At 48.5% G+C, this 17,554-nt stretch overlaps 1 long non-coding RNA gene across 2 annotated transcripts in view; it reads right to left on the bottom strand.

The window, feature by feature from the left end:
- Positions 1 to 4,079: 4,079 nt before the first annotated feature.
- The window catches only part of LOC103657538, a 13,875-nt gene continuing 400 nt past the window's right edge, over positions 4,080 to 17,554 (bottom strand). Inside the window, exons 2-3 of one of the 2 annotated variants that reach the window (XR_005833272.1) lie at positions 15,426 to 15,609; positions 4,080 to 4,553 (exon numbers count right to left, since the gene is read on the bottom strand). This is a non-coding gene — a long non-coding RNA (uncharacterized LOC103657538). The remainder of the gene's footprint in view (positions 4,554 to 15,425; positions 15,610 to 17,554) is intronic. The other variant, XR_566876.2, reaches the window with a different exon arrangement.

Here is a 17,554-nt window from a genome sequence, read left to right as displayed (position 1 = left end):
CAAAGACCGTACTTTCAAATAAGGTTACACTGACAGGTACTGGGGGTTGGGACCTCAATATATCTTGGGGGATACCACTCACCCTTAACACCTAAATGCGCCTCCCCATTTCCCTACAGCAACAGAGCATGTCCCTCCTCTTGAGGTAGTTTTGAATGTAGGTGGGGTTTGGTGGGGTGAGGTCCTGAGCCAACCAACAAGAAAGAATTCTTGAGACATCTTTGGTGCAAAATGGTGGTTTTATTAAAGCATGGGGTCAGGACCCAAGTGTAGAAAGAGCTGCTGCCCCAGGGTTGTGAGGGGTGGCTCATTATATACTTGGGAGTTGGGGGAGGTAAGGAAATGGGAGGTTTTCAAAAGAACTTTGAGGGGTTCCTGGGTGGCTCAGCTGTTAAGCGTCTGCCTTCAGCTCAGGTCATGATCCCAGGGTCCTGGGATCAAGCCCCACATTGGGCTCCCTGCTGGGCGGGAAGCCTGCTTCTCCCTCTCCCACTCTCCTTGCTTGTGTTCCCTCTCTCGCTGTCTCTGTCAAATAAATACATAAAATGTTAAAAAAAAAAAAAAAAGGAACTTTGAGGGGCGCCTGGGTGGCTCAATTGGTTGGGCATCTGCCTTTGGCTCAGGTCATGATCCTGGGTCAGGGGATTGAGCCCCATGTCTAGCTCCCACAAGGGAGCTTGCTTCTTCCTCTCCCTCTGCCCGCCACTTCCCTTGCTTGTGCTCTCTCTCTGTCAAATAAATAAAATATTAAAAAAAAAAACTTTGATAGCTAAAGAGGGCCTCCAAGATACTGGAGGCCTTGCCTTTGTCAAGTTAAGGTTGTTTTTCCCTTTACCAAGGCATTAACATTAAGACAGTTGGGAGCTTCCTTTCGGAAGTTAAGTTATTATTAAGAATGCTCTTTTTTTAAAGATTTTATTTATTTATTTGACACAGAGAGCATAAGCAAGGGGAATGGCAGGCAGAGGGAGAGGGAGAGACAGGCTCTCCACTGAGCAGGGAGCCTCAGGCAGGACTCGATCCCAGGACCCTGGGATCATGACCTGAGCCAAAGGCAGATGCCTCACCAACTGAGCCATCCAGGTGCCCCAAGAGTGCTTCTTTCTTGTGAATCACTAAGACATTTGTAAACTGAGGGAGACGCCTGTCTGGCAGGACGGTAATCTCTATAAATTAACCATTTGTTTTCCTTCCCTTAGCTTCAGAGCAGCCACAAGTGCCTCAGGAATGTCACACATATCCCACCTGGGAGTGGGGGTGGGGCTGAGGGATTTGCGGGGTGTCAGTTTGTTCTTTGTCCTCAGCTTGCCTTCTGCTCCCTCATCACTCCTCCAGTGATTTCCCACGTTGGAGTAAAATCCACAGTTCCTTTCTTCCAAGGTCTTCTAGCCCCTACGTGATCCGTGCACCTCCGTCTCCTGCCACTGTCCTCCTTGCTTCCTCTCTCCCAGCTACACCAACTTTTTTGTCCTTAGTCTGACCTGCCCAGCCTGTGCCTGCTCTCCCTTCTGCTGGAGTGCTCTTCCTCCTGAGACCGACGTGGCGCATGCAGTTTTATCAGTGCCAAGCCATTCCTGACTATTCTACGTAAAATCCATACCCCTTCTTTCCTGCTTCCTGCGTTATTATTCTCCTTAGTACTTCTCACTACTTGACAGATTCGCTCATTTATCCATTGTCACGTTCACCATGGCTATAGAAGTCAGCTCCAATGGAAAACCTTTCTTTTGTTCCATACTATATGCTCGGGGCATAAAATGTGGCCCAGAGGAGGCACTCTCTTTTTCTCTTTATTGAGGCGTAATTTACATAACCATAAAGGTCGCAGACTTACAGGGAGTGTACACTTCCGTTGAGTCTGAACAAACGTATATAACCATGTAACCACTGATGTGGGAAACGAAGGCAAAAGGAAATATTAAATTTTCTTACTACTTACAGCCCATTGACAGGTCCTTGAAACAGAGCGACCTTCTGCTAGGAGCTCAGCTGCCTTGATGTGGACAGCTTTGCCAAGGGCCAAAGGTAATCTTAGCCGAACTCCCCAGGATCCTGTGAGCCTACTTTAAACATACAGGGATTCCTTTGGAAACTTCCTTTATCTTTACCCCTCAACATACGGGTCAGCAATCATCCTCCAAGCGTATGGCCCCTGATATGCATCTGAAGGGTCTCAAGACTGCGGGTTTACTAACAGTAATAAACAGCCTTTTCCTAAAAATAGCTGCCCCCTCAGGGTTCTGGAAGCCTTGCTTCCAAAATACCTTGGAGGCCTGTGCTGTCCCCAACCCCTCCCAACTTGAAAGTGTATCATCAGCCACCCTCCCAACCCCAGTGCAGCTCAATCCGCCCACGGGTTCTGTCCCCGTGACTTTAATGAAACGGCCTTCCTGCACCGAAGATGTCTCCAGAATTCTTTCTTGACCATTTGCTCCTGGACCCCAACATTTCCTACAACAATCACCACCACATTTGTCATTTAGAACATACCTATGAACACACCCCAGTCAGGCTCTTGTTGCTATTACAGATGTTCTTTTCTTTTTAAGATTTTATTTATTTATTCGACAGAGATAGAGACAGCCAGCGAGAGAGGGAGCACAAGCAGGGGGAGTGGGAGAGGAAGAAGCAGGCTCCTAGTGGAGGAGCCTGATGTGGGGCTCGATCCCAGAACGCCGGGATCACGCCCTGAGCCAAAGGCAGACGCTTAACCGCTGTGCCACCCAGGGGCCCCAGATGTTATTTTCTTAATTTTAATTGTTCATTGCTCATATATGGAAATACTATTGATTTGCATATATCGACATTGTATCCTTTGACCATGCCAAATTCACTTATTCTTAGTTCTAGCAGATACTTTGAGATTACTTGGGATCTTCTATGAGCAGTGTCAGTTTGCCCATTTTTTGGGTGATATTAACTTCATTAACTTTCTGGGTAGCCACCAGATTGTTTATTACCAGTATGAACTCCTGAATTTTTATTTTACTCAGCAAAAATTTATGAATTTTTATTTTCCTCAGAATTTTAAATTTTATTTATTTATTAACCACCAGGTTATTTGCTACCAATATGAACTCATGAATTTTTATTTTCTTTCATTCATTTATTTTATTTACATCTTATTTATTATGTTACCCTTTTTTATACTTTAAATGCAAACATATTTAAATATTTACATTTCAATGACTCATCTAGGGCCCCCGGCCTCAGAGCCATCTCTAATCCTCACGGTATAATCCTTCCACAGCATGCAGGATGAGTTCCTTCTCCTGTGGGGGTCAGGGCGGTGGAGGGGAGATCTGTGCAAACTTAGTCGTGCAGATCAATTAACGGGAAACTTCCTTGCTCAGCTGCGGCCCTGTGGCGTTGGCACTGCCCCGGCCTGGAGGCCTGGAGGAAGTAAGAAGAGAGCGAGGGCTCACTGAACACGGGCCTGCTTCCCCGCATTGTTACGACTGGCCTTCCGAGGCCAAAAACCACAGGGAGGGGGAAGGTGAGCAGCCTGAAATGCGGGCATGCACTTCATTTCCAAACCTCACCTTTGAACTGGAAGACAATTGACCCCTCTCTCTGGCAACCTCCAGGGGTGACCCTTCCAACTGTCCTCCCCCTGGCTCTTGGCCTGCAGGCTGCTGTCCTCATCAGCCAGGCTCAGAAACAGATCTAAGAAAGAACAATTGGAACCCAGATCTTCGCTGTTTCAGAGGTGAAATGGCACATTGGATGATATTCCAGGAGACCTGTATTTTTTTTTAAATATTCACCCACAGAATCTGAAAAATCGTTAAAGCTGAAATAATCTGTAATTTTTTAGTAAGCAGGAGGGGACCAGAATTAACATAACACTGACAAGGGATTTGCATCCCTATTAATTTAATTACCTCCGTGGGAGCAGCTGCTTAGCGCGTCCATTCCCAACAGCGAGACCATCCTTCCTTTTGAGAAGTATCTCTTGTGACATCTTCCCCATTATTTTTAGCTTTGCGACGAAGAGGAGTATGATTAAGGGGTATGGCCAGAAGGAAAAATAAAATTCATTTTCAGGATCAGCAAACCTTTAATTTCAGACTCAAGGAAAAACCAGTCAGGCTCAGGTACATTTGGTCTCGGGGAGGGGGGGGGGCTTATTTGAAATGCGGAAGCAGAAAGGTCCGTATCGTTTCCATAAAAATTAAGTCGTCTGCTTTAAGTGATTGCTATGATTCAGCATCTTTCTGAAAAACACAAGTAAAATAATCAATCGAAGTGTTGATGCTGCTCTTGCTCTCCTTGGCCGCGGCTGAGAACCCTTAGTCCCCCCGGGCAGCATCGGGAGGTCGCCTAGGTGGCCCCGGAGAGGCCGCTGGCGAATGCTGAGCTCCACCCCACCATTTCACCACGACCTCTTCTCATAGGTCAGTTTGATGGGGCTGGTGAACAAAATCCTTATCAAAATCTTGAGTGATTGAAGCGCTCTCGTGCTGTCTGATCTGCAGGGGTCGGTCTGCTGGGGAATCTCCATCGCCTTCTCTTACACAGAACTCCAGGGAGCGTTTCTCCGTCCTTTCTCCCTGCGTGTAACAGAGGAAGGCACACTGCACTGCACGTGAGATCCTGAAATGCCCCTTCCTGATCCCTGTTCAGGAGGTGAGGCTGAAGGGAGTAAAACATCTGTCTGTGTGAGGTTGGGGAATATACGTGAGGTTCAGTGGGGTGGAGTCCGGAGCCGACGACCAAGAAAGAATGCTTGAGGCGTCTTTGGTGCAAAATTGGTGGTTTATGAAAGCACTGGGACAGGACCCGTGGGCAGAAAGAGCTGCTGCCCCGGGGTTGTGAGGGGTGGCTGATTATGTACCATGGGGTTGGGGAAGGTATGGAAAAAGGGAGGTTGAGAAAAGACTTTCATATGTTAAGGAAGACTCACAGAATACCTGAGGCCTTGCCATTGTTTTCCCTGTAGTAAGGCGTTAACATGAAGATAGTTGGGCACTTCCTGGAGGCTGCAGATTATAAGGACATTTAATTTTATCTACATTCCCTTCCGGAAGCTAGGTTATTGGTAGAAATGCTTAGTTCTTGTAAACTGCTAAGACTTTTGCAAACTGAGGGAGACTTAAGTCTTGCAGGATTGTGTTATCTATAGGTTAACTATTTCTTTGTCCTTTAGGGCAGCCAGGAGTGCCTGAGGAAGGTCACATACAACCCATGGTGGGAGGGGGTGCGGGGTGTCAGTTTCTGCTTTGTCCTCAGCTTGCCTTCTGTTCCCTCGTCATGTGGGCCTGTGGGAGCCCTTCGATATTAGGGATCGATAAGGGAAGCAATTGGCTCTTTTGATAGTGCTGATCTAACTTTAGAAGGCCCACATTTTTAATAAAAACATCTTATATATGGGGCTCCTGGGTGGCTCAGTCGGTGAAGCGTCTGCCTTGGGCTCAGGTCATGACCCCAGGGTCCTGGGCTCGAGCCCCACATCGGGGTCCCTGCTCAGCGGGGAGCCTGCTTCTCCCTCTCCTCCCCTTGCTCCTGCTCTATCTCTGTCTCTCTTTCTCAAATGAATAAATAAAATTTAAAAAAATAAAAAATAATAAATAGTAATGTTAACCAGCTCCAACAGGCACCTGTGGCCGGCAGCTACCGCACGGGACGGCAGAGCTCTGGGATACCAAGAGCCTAAACAGATGGAAAATACCGGGTTCGCTTTGAGCACGAGGAGCTGTCCATTGTCCCTGTTTAGTGCCCTGTCCCCAGTACTGCAGGTCACACTTCATTCTGGGACGGGGTGCCCTCTACTGTCTCCAGGATGACAGTTCTGAAATGTTCTCCATGGGAGCATCTTCAGGTGACAGTCCGCTCTGCAAACCCTGCACATTAGCCCAGAACTAACTTGTCACCAGATGGGCCGTATTTAAGTGTGATGCTTCAGACTGGATTCAAGCGGAACAGGAACCCAGGAGACAATTACAGCTTTCTGTCTTGGTGGTGAGAGGAACACAAACCATTCTGGGTTCTGGATGCAACATTATTTCTGCTAAGTCTTTTCTTCCTGGAGGGGGTGATGTCCTCAGGCCTTGCTAGGAGCGGATGCCTAGCCTTCCCTCTTACACTCTGTGTTACCGTACAGACGGCCAGGACCCTGGAGACGAGCGGGTCTGAGGCAGAGGTGGGCAAAACGGCTGATGAACTTAAGTTCCAGGAAGCGTGGAAATCTGACAAAGCGTCTTATTTATTTATTTGTTCGTCTGTTTGTTTTAGAGTGGGGGCGGGGAGAGGAGCAGAGGGACAGGGACAAGGGGCTCTGTGCTCCATCCATGACCCTGAGATCCTGACCAGAGCCGAAACCTAGAGTTGGAGGCTTAACCGGCTGAGCCCCCCAGGGGCCCCATCGAAAGAAGAATCTTGAGAGGATCCGAACCATTTTACAGGTCAGAATCATTTCTCACAATTGATTCAGGGGCGAGTAAAAACGGAAAGCGAGACAGAGACAGAGAAGTGTGGCTGGGTTCCGCTTAGGGGTCATGCTGCTGTCAAATTCAAACCAGTATGTGACTTAGTCAACACTTTATTTGCAGAGAAAAATGATGCAAAGTTGGTAGAGGAAAACGACTGACTTACTTGGCGGGCCGTGTGAGTCACTAAGTAGAAATCAGCACCAGAGATTTCTTGCCCTCCCTGCAGGGTCTGTGCTGAACGATTAGAGAACAAATCGTAAGATGCGGTGATTCACGCGGGCTTAAATCACCAATGAGGGGCGCCTGGGGGGCTCGGTCGGTGGTGTGTCTCCCTTCGGCTCAGGTCCTGATCCTGGGGTCCTGGGATCGAGCCCCACATTGGGCTCCCTGCTCAGCGGGGCTCCCTGCTCAGCGGGGAGTCTACTTTCTCCCTGTCCCTCTGCTGGCCCCCTGCTCATGCTCTCTCGCTCTCTCTCTCTTTTAATAAAAAATTAAAATCTTAAAAAAAAAATCACCAATGAATGCTGGTGTGGGAATGCTGGGGTTCAGGGCAAAGAGTCAAGAAAGAATTCTGGAGACCTCTTCGGTGCAGAAAGGTGGTTTTATTAAAACACGGGTACAGGACCTGTGGGCAGAAGAGCTGCACTGGAGTTGGGAGGGTGGCTGATGATACACTTTCAAGTTGGGAGGGGTTAGGGACAGCGCAAGCCTCCAAGGTATTTTGGAAGCAAGGTTTCCAGGACCCTGAGGGGGCCGCTATTGTTAGAAAAGGCTGTTTAGTACCGGCTAGCAAACCCGCAGTCCTGAGACCCTTCAGATGTGTATCAGGGGCCATATGCTTGGAGGATGATTGCTGACATATCTCAGGGGTAAAGATAAGGAAGTTTCCAAAGGACTCTCTGTATGGTAAAGCAGACTCACAGGGTCCTGGAGGTCGGGCTAATGTCAAGCCAAGGTTGGCTTTTGCTATTAGCAAAGTATTAACATCGAGACAGCTGAGATCCCAGAGGAAGGTCACTCTATGTGTTTCAAGGGCCTGCCAGTGGGCTGTAAGTAGTAAGGAAATTTAATATTTTCTTTTACCTTTGTTTCCCATATCAGATACTTTAGAGAGAAGCAGAGTATGACAACACGGGTTGCCTTCAACTCAAAAGGCCAAAGGACTAAATCCAATGTGGAAGCACGTAGAGCAAGAAGGATTTGTAGCTTGTTTCTGGAGAAACTGAGAGACATTGTAGGTGGGTCGCAGGCTTGGGGCCTGAGCTTCCAACCTGGGCCGTCATGATGCAGTTAACAGGTGCAGATTTAATTAGATGTTCAGGACTAGAATGAATGTGTCAAGGGCTACTGAACTCATTTCCATGAATATGTGTTGCTTCTACGCACGGGGCACCTGCAGTGTGCGGGGGTGGGAACCGGAGCAGATCTGCCGGCCCACACAGCACAGGCAGGGGGCCTGCTGGCTGGCTGTGGGAGCGCCGGGCTGGGCGGGAGAAAGGCAGTGCCGGGAAACCGGCCGAGAACCACCACCTCCGCCTCTCCGATCGATCGGCATAGATGGGACCCTGCCCTCGAATCGGGAAGGTTGGCCCTCACCCCAGGTCTGGAGGTTAACCCAGACTGTTCGGACCTAAGCAGGACAGCTCATTCCATTTGCTCGATGATTTTGTAAGTGATGTAATCCTGGCCTCTGGGCTGTGAGGGAGGCTTCCGGGAATAGGTTCTTTGCTCTGCGAGAGATGCCAGCGGGTGGAGGCCGGCCTGCACACAATCGCTAGAGCTGGAGAAGCCTTGGAAGCTGAGGACATCTCGCCTGCGCGGAGTCTCCGTGCTGAGCAGGGCAGGGTCGAGAGATGGAGAGAACCGGAGTCCTCGCGGTGCAGCGTGAGCCGACGCCGGATGGCCCCGCGGGGTGAGAGAGGGTCCGGCTGGCCCCGGGCTCTTCGGGGTATGTCACCGGAGCCCCCGCCACACTCTCGGCACTGTCCTGAGCCTTGTGCGTCTCCTGTTTGCTGTCCTCCTTGAAGCGATTTGTTTTCTTAAGCTTTTTATTTTGAGATGGTCATGGATTCACATGTGGTTGGAAGGAATAATGCAGAGAAATCCCATGTACTCTGCCACTTTCCCCCAGCGGTGACATGTTAGGAGCCCACAGCGCAACGTCACAACCAGAATAGTGACGCTGATAGAGTTGAATATAGGATATTCCCATCATTGTCCTTGTGCAGACACCCCACCTCCTTCCCTCCCAACCTCCGGAACCCCGGGCGACCCCCGAGCTGCCCTCCATCGCTAGGATCGTGTCTCTTCCGGCACGTTACAGAAATGCAATCTACAGTAAGAAACCTGCGATTGCATTTTGGGACCCCGCCATCATCTGCCACAGTGATTTTTCTGGGTAGATATCGTCATCCCCGTGTGTGGTCTCTCCATTCTCCCACCTGAGGCCCGCGTCTGAAATCAAGGTGTCCGCAGACCCTATTCTCTCCGAAAGCTGTGCGGACACATTCCTTGCCTCTTCCAGGTTCCCTGGCGATCTGTGGCGACCCCTGGCGACCCTTCGCTGGCAGCTGCATCACTGTGACCTCCATTGTCACATGCATCCCCCTGGTATGTCCGCGTCTTCACGTGATCTGTTCTTCCAAGGACACCAGTCACATTGGGTTAAGGGCCTGCTCCACACCAGGATGACCTCACCTTAACTTCACGAATTGCATCATAATGACCTTATATGGGGGTTTCTCTTCGTTGACTTCATTTTTGTACGCCGTGCCAGAATGTGCTCTGTGACTCCTTTCAGGGAGTCGGTCGGTGGGATCCTTAGAGAACGTGTTGTGTGCGTTCTCTGAGCAGCCCGCTAGCTGGTGCTCACCCGTGTGACCCCGTCCCCCCTCCCCCCCGTGTGAGCATGGCGTTGGGAGAGCAAGCCGCCAGACCCAGCAAGGTCCTCGCCTCGCTAGCAGACTCTAGGGCCCCTCTCCCCCACGTCGGGTTGATGAATACTGGCCTCGTATCTCTGTTCCATTTTATAATTGTTTATTGTTGAGGACAGCTGGGTTTTCTGCAGTGTTAATATTATTCCCAAAAAACTATTATTTCTCTGTAAATGTTCTCAGATTTGGTACGCACAAAATTTTATCATCTGCAGAGAATGACAGCTTTGTTTTCCTTTCTAGTTTCTGATTCTTCTTCCTTCCTGCTGTGCGGGCCAGGACGCCCTAGTCACTGTTGAGCCATGGGGATTAAAGTGCCCTTATCTTATCTTTCACCTTCATGGAAATGTTTTTAAAGTTAAAACAGGAAGTATGATGTTTGCTTCCGATCAACACCTTTTTATCAGTGTAAGGAAAATCCCTTTATTCCACATTCTTTAAGATTTTTTTTTAAATCTTTGGGGCGCCTGGGTGGCACAGCGGTTAAGCGTCTGCCTTCGGCTCAGGGCGTGATCCCGGCGTTATGGGATCGAGCCCCACATCAGGCTCCTCCGCTATGAGCCTGCTTCTTCCTCTCCCACTCCCCCTGCTTGTGTTCCCTCTCTCACTGGCTGTCTCTCTCTCTGTCAAATAAATAAAATCTTTAAAAAAAAAAGATTTTTTTAAAAATCACGAATAATTATTGACTTATTAATTTTTCTGTATCTGTTAAAACTATCCCATTTGTTTTCCTTTAATCTGTTAACACCGGGGAGTAAATAGTACATGTTTTGATTTACAACTTGTGGTTGATCCGGGGCTGAGCTCCTTCGTCCCGGTGCGTCACTATTTCTATACACTGTTGGATGTCCCTTGCCGATCTTTTATTACCAGGTCTTATGTCACAGGTGATGTTGGGGAGCCATACACGTCTTGGACTTCTGTGGTCTGCATTTTACTCCACGTTATACCAACCTCACAAACTGATGTCCCCTATTTTTCTACTTTTTGATAGAGTCTATATGAAATAGGGTTATCTGCCTTCCCAGGCCGCGCCTGGTATCATCCCACGAGGGGAAGCTTTTGACCACGGATTCAGTTTCTTCAATGGTTAATAGTTTATTTAGTTTCCATTTTTTTCTTCACTCAATTTTTGCAATTTTTATAGAAAATCATATGTTCTCAGGGCTCCTGGGTGGCTTGGTTGGTGAAGTGTCTGCCTTTCGCTCAGGTCATGATCCCAGAGTCCTGGGATCGAGTCCTGCATCAGGCTCTCTGCTCAGTGGGGAGTGTGCTTCTCCCTCTCCCTCTGCTTCTCCCCCTGCTTGTGTACTCTCTCTCTCCCTCTCTCACTTTCTCTCTCAAATAAATAAATAAAATCTTAAAAAAAGAGAAAGTCATGCATTCATCCAAGTTTTCAAAACATTAAGATAAAACACTTAGAGTATTTTTATTATTTTAAATTTTATCAGCAGCTTTACCACCTGTCTTCCTATACTTCTTCATGAGTCTTCTTTTTTAGTCATGTTAGAGTTTAATTTATTAACAGTCTTTTTTTAAACTAGGTTTTGATTTTGTTCATTCTTTCTGTTGTTTCTTTGATTATATTTTTAAACAATTTTTGTTATTTTTATATTTCCTTCGCTTTTTAAAATTTACTTTGTTGTTCCTTTTTCAACTTTTAAAATAAAACTTTTTTTTTTAAAGATCAGTGGATTATGTCAATGTCAATATCCTGGTTGTATTGAAAGCAGGGGTTGATTGATTATTATTATTTTTTTTTAGTAAGCACTACACCCAGCGTGGGGCTGAGGCTCACGACCCTGAGATCAAGAGTTGCACCGCTCTACCAACTAAGCCAGCTGGGCGCCCCTAAAAATAAACTCCTTTGAAATCGAGGCGTCCGAAGGTCTGAGTTTCCCTCCGGGTCTGGCCTCTGGGGCTTCTCACAAGTGGAGCACGGCCACTGCTCGCTGACATTCGGTTTTGTGTAGCCGATCTCGCTGCTTCCACCAACCTTCCTCCTTAATCCCAGAGTAACTCAGGACAAGTGTACAAACACTTAGATTCTCTAACCTCCTTTTGTTGCTTATTCTCAACCTAGCCGTCTTCTGTCTGGAAGATGTGGTGCGAATTATTTCTGATCTTGGGCGGTCATCGACGTCCGTCGTGACCGGTGTGCACATACATTTTTGTGAATCTTCCATTTCACATCTATTTAAGTGTCCTAAACCCCGTGAGAGGGGGAGAGCAGCCACTAACTTCATTTTCAGTTGAGGAAATTAAGCATTAAACATCCTAAGAGCCTTCCATGGTCACATTTTTATTAAGAGAGAGAACAAAAATTGAAACCCAAACTTGCTTCATTACAACTCCTCTCCACCGTTTACGGTAATCACCCCTAGGAGTAGCATGCAACAGGTTTCATTTTTACTTTGCATTCTTATGCAATATTTGATTTTTTTTTTTTAAGCCAGCATGTGCTGGTTTTGCAATTTTATAGAAAACAATGAAAATGGGGCAGGGGTTAGGCAATCCCGCTTCTGGGAATTTATCTTATGGGCTTATTCCCACAGAATCAAAAAGAGATATGCACAGGGAGGCTCATCCTAACAATGCCCCCAAAGGTGGGGATCCCCAAACAATGTGACCGGCTGTGAAGGGCCCATTCTGCCACGCTCACACCCCAGCACCGCTTACGGTGGCGCGGCCTCTAAGACTTCCTGCACACGTATTTACGAGCAGTCAGGAAATACCTGGAAAAATCTTTCCAGTACGTGAAGTAACATCAGTTTATTTCTGGATAATGCAATCTAAAATGTTTTTTAGGGGGACCTGGGTGGCTCTGTCAGTGGAGCGTCTGCCTTCAGCTCAGGTCCTGATACCAGGGTCCTGGGATCGAGCCCCCTGTGAGCCCCGTGTCGGGCTCCCTGCTCAGCGGGGAGTCTGCTTGTCCCTCTCCTTCTGCCCCCTCTCCCTGCTGTGTTCTCTCTCACTCTCTCTCATTCTCTCTCTCAAATAAATAAATAAAATCTTTAAAAATATGTAGTGTTTTTTTATATTTGTTTCATCATGTTTTAAATAATGGTTGATGTCTGAGATCATACCGTGTATTTAAGCCAGTTTCAGAAATAAATAGAAGACAAGTGAAGGCATCACACCTGCGTGGGACCACATTGTGAGGTACTGGGGGCTAGGACTTCAACATACCTTTTTTATTTTTTTATGTTTTATTTTATTTATTTTTTTATTTTTTTAAAGATTTTATTTATTTGACAGAGATAGAGACAGCCAGCGAGAGAGGGAACACAAGCAGGGAGAGTGGGAGAGGAAGAAGCAGGCTCATAGCGGAGGAGCCTGATGTGGGGCTCGATCCCAGAACGCCGGGATCACTCCCTGAGCTGAAGGCAGACGCTTAACCGCTGTGCCACCCAGGCGCCCCTCAATATACCTTTTTTAGGGAACAATTTAATGTTGTTACCTACCATAGCGGGTAGCTTAGCTCACGTCCAATTCCTTGCTTCGGGAGGTGCAGGGATGGGAAGCTGACCCCCCAGTCCCTCTCCTTCCTTCCGCACACTGGCCCTGCTTCTACACGCTCAGGGGTCAGTGTCTCTGATGTGGGCAGCTCTAGACAATGGCTGCAGTCATCATGAACTCAAGCCCAGAGGTGACCCCACATACACAGCCTCCAAACACGCATGGGGGGAAACGTGTTGTGGTGTTGGAACCCTCACCACAGGATTCCCTAAAAGAATCTTGGTGGAGGGCGCCTGGTGGCTCAGTTGGTTGAGCCTCTGACTCTTGGTTTTGGCTCCGGTCATGATCTCAGGGTCCTGAGATCGAGGCCCATGTTGGGCTCCGCGCTGGACGTGCAGTCTGCTTGAGGTTCTCTCCCTCTCTCTCAGCCCCTCCCTGCTGCCTCTCTCTCTCTCTGTCAAATCAATCAATCAATCTTTATTTAAAAAAAAAAAGAATCTTGGTGGAATCCACGTTTAAAGCTCTCAAAGGATTTGTGCTGAGGTTAGCCCAAGAAGGGTCCTCAGGACTCTGGAAGAGGATTCATCCTTCCCATAAACCTGGGCATGGGAAGCTACTACCCTCACCAGGAGGGGGACAAGAAGGTGGCCGTCACAGGGTTGCAGGAATCTTGGAGGCTGTCCACATCGCTGCACATTAGAATCATCTGGGGGTGGGGTGGGCGCTTTTCTAAACTACTTCCACCTGGGCGAAGATGGAGGAGCTGCTCAACGCCTGAGCCTTTAGGGAGATGCAAATACAACCCGGAGTGAGAGACCCCTACCTACCCACGAGAAAGACTGACGTTAAGAAGACCGCCATACCCAGGGTTGGCAAGGATCGGAAGAAATCAGCACTCTCCCACCCTGCTCGTGGGAACGTGCGGCGAGACACGCACTCTGGAAAGCAGCCTGACAGTTTCTTCAAAACTTAATCATATTCCTACCATATGACCCAAATATTTGGTTTCTAGGTATTTACCCAAGGGAAATAAAAGGACGTGTCCACACTAAGACTTGTGCATGAACGGTCATGGTGGCTGGATTTGTTAACAGCCAAAGGGTGGAAATGACCCAGATATCCAAAAGCGAGTGGGTAAATAGACCGTGGTACACCCCCGCAGGGGAGCGCTACGCAGCGAGAAAAAGAAGCCAGTCATGGGTCCATACAACAGCATGAAGGACGCATGCCGAGTGCGAGAAAGAAGCCAGACAAGATGCAGCGAACACACCGCATCATCCCATGGAGAGGAAATCCTGGAAACTGCACGCAGACCTACAGTGACAGAAGATCGGGGTTCCCTGGGGGCAGGGGAGCGGGAGGAGCAGAAGGGACAGATGACAAAGGGGCACGAGGAAACTTTTGGGGTGACAGGTTCAGTATCTTGAGTGTGGTGACGGTCCCACAAGTGAACACATTTCTCAAACTTCTCCAGCTGAGCACTGTAAAAATGGACAGTTTGTGGTCTGTCCACTATACCTCAGTAAAGTTGGTAACAAGCAAACAAACAAGGACCTGCTGTCCACGCCCCAGTCCCCAGAGAGTCTGACTCTGGTGGTCGGGGGACAACAGGGCTGGTACTTTTACGCAGCTGGGAGTGATCACTGGCCCTTGCAATTTCTGGGGGATGTTGGCGTGTGAGAGACTAGGCGAAGGCCGAGCACTTCTAACTCCTGCGGCTGAGAGAAAATATGCTCAAACCAGCCCCATGGACATCATCTAGGAAAACAGTTAAATTTACCACATTGTCGGTTGAACTACATGAAATTACCACGTTTTGGTCATCAAAGCTCAGGTGCCTGCACATTCATATGGTTCAGCCTATATTTTCGATTGTCTCGCCTTCATCAAACAGTTGTTCGGAACTGTCATAGAAGGGCTGGACCAAGTCGCACTAATGACGTCACTAATGACGTCACCTCAGAATATTAGAGCGGCAACCTGGCCATTTGAGCATTCTTCACGAACCACGCTCCCCCTGCTCCCCCCAAAGCCAGTAAATGCTTGCATGGTGCAAGGAAATACAATTTCAATTAAAAGTAAACACTGTGGGGGGCGCCTGGGGGGCTCAGTCGGTGAAGCATCTGCCTTTAGCTCAGGTCATGGTCCCGCAGTCCTGGGATCGAGTCCCGCCTCAGGATCCCTGCTCAGCGGGGGGTCTGCTTCTCCCTCTCCCTCTGTTTCTCCCCCTGCTCTCTCTCTCTCTCTATCAAATAAATAAATAAAATCTTTTTTAAAAACTAAAAGTAAACATGATGAATTTTAAGCTTTTCCTTTGGTCCTTTCCATAAACGTCCACCCCACTTTTCCAGATTCAAATTAAGTTTAACTTCAAATCTGCTTCTTCTCTTTTCAGACGTAACGTGTATTTGTGGTAGAAGATGTGAACATGGAGAAAAGTGCAAAGAAGACACAGCAAGCTGAGGGGGCCCCACTGTGTGCACAGCCCACGCCCGAAAACTTGGGATCAGCCCAGCATTAGTACTTCCCGAAAATTAACTTTGGGTTTTAAACAGTTCTTCATGGCTTCAATAAATGATAGGGGACCCACGTTAATACTTACTCAGGTGGCTTGAAGTATGGGTTAGTTCTGTAATCATCCAAACCGATCTCTTGTGGACGTGTTTGTCAAGCTCTACAGTAAAAATAACTGGCTCTTCCAAAGAATAAATAGTGATTCGAATGCAGATCTGAGTGCCCTCGCTGGCTCAGATGAGAGGAGGAGGAGAGCAGGTAAAGAGGGCCGCCTGGGGATGGACAGGAAATCTGATGAGCAAATACCTGAAAATATTTCAGAGCCACAGTGTGGACGAGTTAGTGAACATAAATGATGAAAATCTCAAACTGGAGGTCCAGCGGCACAGGGCCTAAAGCTGGCCAGTCCTGGGGGCTCCTCCCGGCTCTTGTGGGTTACGGAGGGAGGGCACCGCTGTCTTCAGATTCCTGTCTGTTCACGTTGCAAACAAAAGCTAGAGGGAGCATTTGGGAAATGAAAATACATTTATTCCCCTTGAGTCGTCTAAAAAAAATAAATTATCTTAGGTGTTCAGGCAGCTCTAAGAGAATCCCACACACTGGGGAGCTTACAAGCCACAGAGTTTATTTCCCATAAATTGGGAGTCCCGGGTCAGGTAAGGATGCTCTCACCGGGTCCTCTCGTGGAGGAAGGGGCGAGGGATCTCCTGGAGTCTCCTTCCTAAGGGCACTAATGCCCTTCGTGAGGGCTCTCCCCCACGACCCCATCTCCTCCCAGTGTCCCACCTCCTGATGCCCTCCGCGTGGGGGTTCGGGTCTCACCGCAGGCATTTGGAAGGACACAGACATTCAGGCCCCAGCAAGTATCTATCTTTCACCCTAATGACGAAGCCAAAATTGCACAATGATGTGCAGGAATCTTGCCTGTTTGCTGCCAGGCACGCTGGGCCGTGGCCTCACTGGGGACAGGGGGATCTTGTTTTGTACCATCTCAGGGAGCCCGGAGCAATGCCCATGGGAGCTCAGCTCTGCGCTCCGGGCAGGCCCTGAGGAAGGATCCTTCTGCTCAAATTCCAAACAAGAGCTCTGCTGGTCTCATAGGGGCCCACTTGGCCCCACAGAGCTGGTGTGATGAGTGTTTGAACTGAAGACATTTGACATACAGTGGACGCAGACGGAAGCCTTTTCAGAGCTCCCTTCCTCTGAGGAAAGCAGAGCCTCAGCCCCAGAGGGGAATGAGCTGGGCCACTCACACCAGCGTGAGAATCGCATCAACAAATATTACCACGATGGCCACACCTCCCATTCCCCCCTAAAAGATCATTTGTCTCCCCCTAGCAGCCCTTTCTACGCCCCCCAGTAAACTGCTATACGAACCCCTATATCTCTCTGTTCAGGGACCGCTTCATCTGAGCATTCTCACATGTGTGTGAACAGACTTGTTCTCTTTCCTCCTGTTAATCTGTCTGTTGCTAAATTTTCAGGCCCCACCACTGAGTCTGCATTGGTAAAGGGAAAGTGTTGCCCCCAACAATACAAATTTCGGGGGGGGGCATTCTGCGGTTGGCAACACACCCCACGCTGTACCCTGAAGACAGTGGTCTGCTTTCCCAAATCTGCCCACGTGTGGGATGATCTGATCGCCTCTGTGAGGTCCAAACTGCCCCATGATGCAATTCGAGAAATCTACCAGAACCATGAAATCCTGCGATTAGACCGAGTGGTTGCTTAAGGGCACAAGTCACAGCACCAGCGTCCTGAGATAAGGGTCACAATCTTCTCCAGCAGCGTTATGGTCATTGCTGCTGATTTATTTTTTCAGACCTTCAGAATTCTAGAGTCTTTAAGAAGGCCTGTTTTGACAATCTAGTCTTGGCAGGATTGAGGTTTGATTCCAGAGGGGCCAAAGTTCCATTCCAAGGAAATCCAGCTACTATTGTGCATACGGAGTTTCAGTGCACAGACAGAGACTTACAGGAGACTTAGAGAATATGTGGCAAGTTTATTTAAAAAGCAAACCCACACGATGCGGGTAGGGTCCTGGGGGTGGGGGGTAAAGGGAAGCATGGTCCGGGAAGCCACAGACTTTCAAGAAGGAAGTGGGAAACAGGTCAAATCCCACAAGTGGGTTGAAAGGCTGAAGTGACCGCGACACGGGGGAGAGCAGTTTCAGGGTGGTGGGGGGCAGGCTCCCTGGAGGAAGCGTCGCAGCTAGTG

Source organism: Ursus maritimus, unplaced genomic scaffold (genome assembly GCF_017311325.1).
Source record: "Ursus maritimus isolate PB19 unplaced genomic scaffold, ASM1731132v1 scaffold_10, whole genome shotgun sequence".
NCBI lineage: Eukaryota > Metazoa > Chordata > Mammalia > Carnivora > Ursidae > Ursus > Ursus maritimus.
The sequence above is the reverse complement of the archived record's forward strand: the minus strand, read 5'-3'. Positions and strand labels throughout refer to the sequence as shown.